Source organism: Limulus polyphemus, unplaced genomic scaffold (genome assembly GCF_000517525.1).
Source record: "Limulus polyphemus unplaced genomic scaffold, Limulus_polyphemus-2.1.2 Scaffold6503, whole genome shotgun sequence".
Taxonomy (NCBI): Eukaryota; Metazoa; Arthropoda; class Merostomata; order Xiphosura; family Limulidae; genus Limulus; species Limulus polyphemus.
Window position 1 is genome coordinate 16666 of NW_013672113.1, and position 5268 is coordinate 21933.

At 32.3% G+C, this 5268-nt stretch overlaps 1 long non-coding RNA gene across 1 annotated transcript in view; it reads right to left on the minus strand.

Moving 5' to 3' along the window:
- LOC106473787 overlaps positions 1–5268 on the minus strand; it is a 12842-nt gene extending 7574 nt beyond the window's left edge. The window contains exons 1-2 of the long non-coding RNA XR_001291706.2: positions 5148–5268; positions 1868–1962 (exon numbers count right to left, since the gene is read on the minus strand). This is a non-coding gene — a long non-coding RNA (uncharacterized LOC106473787). The remainder of the gene's footprint in view (positions 1–1867; positions 1963–5147) is intronic.

Below are 5268 nucleotides of genomic sequence, written 5' to 3' on the forward strand. Positions count from 1 at the left end.
AACCTTATTGACTCGAACTTACTTACTCAGTTGTCATTAGAAGCTCCAATGAGAATCTGTACAAGATCTGACAACCTTATTGACTCGAACTTACTTACTCAGTTGTCATTAGAAGCTCCAATGAGAATCTGTACAAGATCTGACAACCTTATTGACTCGAACTTACTTACTCAGTTGTCATTAGAAGCTCCAATGAGAATCTGTACAAGATCTGACACCCTTATTGACTCAAACTTACTTACTCAGTTGTCATTAGAAGCTCCAATGAGAAGCTGTACAAGATCTGACACCCTTATTGACTCAAAATTACTTACTCAGTTGTCATTAGAAGCTCCAATGAGAAGCTGTACAAGATCTGACACCCTGAGTGACTCAAAATTACTTACTCCGGTGTCAATAGAAGCTCCGATAAGATAACAAAAAATATGCTTGTGGCTACACGTAACTACATATTAAGGTAGGTAGGGATTTTTTGGGTGATAGGTGTGTGTGACAGAGTGAACTTAACAGCATGGTCTTTGAAGCCCCATTAATTTTATGTTTAAGCATTATAATATTTTGTTCTTGCAATGCCATTAACTGATCAGTGTTTAAGCATTATAATATTTTGTTCTTTTAATGCCATTAACCGATCAGTGTTTAAGATAATTTAACATTTTCTTTATTATCTAAAATATCACAAGCCAAGTTTTCCATCAACCAATCAGATACCAGAATTTCTGGTGCTGACGTAAAATAGCAATCTTGCACTTTACGAACATAACTTCATTAGGTGTTAAAAAAAAGAGTCTTATTTTATTGTGGCTTTATACACATAGTTGAAAGAAAAAATATAACATGAAGTTTTATGGATATCTTCCCCAAGAATTAACTTTAAATTAACTATCAAACAATTAATCTCCTTCTGAACTGAAAACAATGTTTGTTGAACTGTTAATTAAAACCTTAAATATTTCGAAACAATTTACTTTTATCATCATTTTGAATATATGTCGCTAGAAAAAAAAAAAGCAATGAAATGAAGTCTCATAAACATGTGCTCAAGAGGGATGTAGTCTTTGTATCAGTCATCAGTTCACCTCAAAATACGATAAAATCTGTATTTCTTAGGGCACATTTATGAAATGTTAAAAATGGTGCCCATGTATTCCGAATATTTTGAGAACTTAAGACCAACAGCCAAATTAACATATAATGTTTCACTATGTCAATGAATTCATTAGCAAATGCTGAAATTCTCAATTGATCATTACAAGTGAACTATGAGGATTCAAAAAGCAATTTAGAAACTAGAAACACATTTTTTTTAGGCCTAAGAACTTTTCACAAATACATGACAACTTTGGTGATTGTAAGTAAGAAGAAATTACTGAAGTGTAGGAGAAAAACTATGGCACATAGAATTAATTTCTGAAGCCAGAAAATTTAACTCAAGACTCTTTATAACCAGGTCGTTCATCTTACAAAAATATATATTTAGTTCTACTTTCTTTCTGAAAGACAAATAAAGTCAATTTCAGTTTAGTTTTATATATTAATTTTATTTCAACAATACAAAGTACAAACCACCTGTCTTGTTTACTTCCCATCCGTTGTGATACTATAAGGTCAAGTACAATTACATGATGTTTTTATTCACAAGCATTTCTTAATCTATTAGACACAGTAAACACACACAAATATCCAAAAATGTGTGCTAATTTGGATCCACTACTATTTCAAAGAATCATGCTTACAACATTAATTCATCCCAAAGGAAAAGGCCCCTGGGCCCATTCCCATATAGCTGGATAAAAAAAACCCCTGGCTGGACAAAGTCACAAGTTTGATAAGTAAATATCGCAAATTTTCAATCTGTGAAATATACCTATCTGCAATAATTCCTTCACGGCTCTTGATTTGAAAAGGTGCTCCCCTCTTTGAAATTCATCAGCACTTCCATTTGCCAGACACGAATATAATCTATTGAAAAAAACAACAATATATTACATATATTAATAAACAACAAGTGAACATAACTCAAGCTGTGATGAATCGAACGTACAAGTCAACTTAACCAATGACAGTCATTATGTTTCACCGAATTTGTTTGCATTTATTAACCATATTATTTTATTGGCACTTGTGTATAATGTTAAAATAATAAATAAACAACACACAACATTACAATCGATACACAGTTAAAAACATTTTTAAAATGTGGACTCTACAAGTTTCGACGTTCACTCCTGATGACGACGTACATGGTAAACATCGAAACACGTAGAGGCTACATTTTAGAAATGTACGTTCACTCCTGATGATGACGTGGTAAACATCGAAACACGTAGAGGCTACATTTTAGAAATGTTTTTAATTGTGTATCGATTGTAATGCTGTGTGTTATTTATTTATTATCTCAGGCATATGGTAGTAATATGTAACAACATATGCAAGTAAAACTGTTTAACTACTAATCACACCCTGTTTCAAGATTTAACTACCACAAGCTAACATTTCACTTATAAATGACACCAACTATAAGTTGTAAAAGGATTCTCCTTGATTTTATCAATAGTTTCAGTACAATATACCAACAACAGGATCATAAACCTTTACACATATTAAAATACTGCCTTTTAAACCAAAGTATAGTAAATGTAATTTTTATAAATTACTATTTTTTGACTATTGATTATTTACTAAACACAAAATATTTTCAGATGCCACTGAGTACAAAACACAGATCCAAAAATCATCCTATTTTACAGTTTGTTAATAACAGTTATTAACCATAAACTCCAGTTTTTCTCTAGAACTGGGAGATTCAGAATATCTGTTCCATATCTGTAATTAAATACAAAAATATATTGACATTTTTAAAATTATCAAAATGACACCACCTACTAGCAAACACTAGCCAGTTCACATTTTATTTTGAGAGAACTTTCAAAATAAAGCATCATTCAAATTTCTACACGACAAGTGTGAAGGTTGCAACATGATGAATAAACAAACCTATTGAAATGAGTTTCCGAGTGAGATTTCACCAGCCTAAGTAAATTTTAATGATTATTCTAATTTTTCTTCACTGATGATAATGGAAGTAATCAAATGCATGAAATAATGAAAATAAAATAATCATTGAACTGAACAGACAAATTATCAAAGTTGGCTGTGAGAAATAGCTTGACTACGACGATAAATGACACATAGCTATAGTGTCATTATATAATTATCTTTATAGCACTGATCCAAAAACAGTGAAAGAACATGAATCCATTACTACATAAAGTCAGCATAGCTCTATGAGCACTGGTGGGTGCAATGCATGCATGTGACGACCTTTTTTAGTGTCATTACCATGTCAGAGATGTCAACTATTCATTTTACCCTTCACTGCTAACTTAACAACACTTTGAGGTTGAGGAGAATAGGTAACACATATAATATATAAATATACTGAAAAACTGTAGATATGCATTTTAGAGGTTTCAGTGGTTATGTGCAAACTAACTAATGGACAAAAATATATTTATTCTTTGTACAAGTATCACCTTGCTCTCTGATTCTGCAGTCCGAGTTAGACCGACATCATCAATTCAGATTAGAGTGCAAATACCTTTGTAACTCACCTGATTTTTTGTGTACAACAGACTTGTACATTTCATGCAGATACATGTAGTAAGTTCAAAGTTATAGTCAATATTACTTCTCCAATACAAAGTCAATTCAATAGATCAAACTCGTGTACAATGGGTTAATGAAGTTTGGCCGTTATGATTCATGCTGTTACATGTATTTAATGGTTTTAAAATATAAATAGATCAATTTACGTTTATGTATGTCAGTCTGATGTGGTTATTAAAAGAGCCTATATTTTTCTTTTGTCAAATATCCTTTTCCCATACATCTTTTCATGTGCAATCAGTGACTATGTAAATTAATCACATCAAAGTTCAATTACATCAATAATTTGAGGTAATTAAATAATTTATTCACTTAAATGAACACCAGATGGCATGACAAGATATTAAGAAGTGTAGGGGTGTAAATAATATATCCATAGATAAACACTTACATAAAAGTACTTAAGATTCAGTTAAATCTGTACATATATTCGCAGAGGGCTCAGTATTTTATATTAAAACAATCTTGAATATGCAAATCAGCCACTCCCGTGACAACCATAGCTGATGTAAAGTCATGATGGGATGACCTTTTCGTATTGTTTGTTTTGTAGGCAATGTGGTGTCACCACAAATTGTTCAGGCTATACACGTGAACCAAGCAATAGTACGCAACATAATCAAGAAGGAGATCCATCTAGAAAACTGACACAAGTTGCTTCCAACTTGTCCATTCAACAATGCATACCTAAAGCACCTGGAGAATGAAATGGGTGTTCATCCTGATCAATACAGGTAGAGTTGCTAGATGCAGTGCCTATGGATTTGTGTGTGATGAGACTGTTGATATGGATAACCATCGTGTTTGAACTCTTGATGGATTATGTAAAGCATGCAGAGAGGAATGTGGTGCTTCTGACATGACAGCCTTATGAAGAAGCCTTTTGGAATGGAAACTGCAATGCGAGGATATTGTCAAGATGCATGGTTGTCAGATAGAGCATGATCAGAAGTGATTACATGGAACATGGTGAGGTTCCAAAATAATTTAAAATAACATTCAAACTCTGTATACAAACATTAAAAAATTTAACAATCTCCTGAATTCACATATCTAATTTGATTAATGATGTTTAGCGGCAAATGATCTTCAACTGTGAAGATCACAGCAAGTAATTTATAAAATCTATTAATATGTGAGCTGAAAGTGCACCACTTCCTAGACCCTATTTTGGGAAATAAAATCTGTCCCAAGTTCCTGAACTCTGCTTTGACACAGTAGTTCATTTACTAATAATTATCTTATTTCTATCATCAGGCAGAATTAGACTTTTTAAAAATTAAAATTTTGTACAGATTTTCCAGACTTTAACAGTAACTCAGCAATTGGCAATTAATATTTCAATCTCTGCTCTAGTACAAAACCAGAGAGCTAGAGAAAAACAACAAACTTATATTGACACAAAAAACAATTCAGATCCAAAAATTACTAACCATTTTTTTTTATTATTATAAAACCATATTCAAAATAAGGTATACCTTATATCTTCTTCATTTTCTGGAAAACTCCAGAATGCTATACGGAGCTGGAGCTGTTCCGGTACAGGTGGATAGACTCGTTCGACAACTTCAAAAGGAATATGGGCAGCAACCTCTCGTG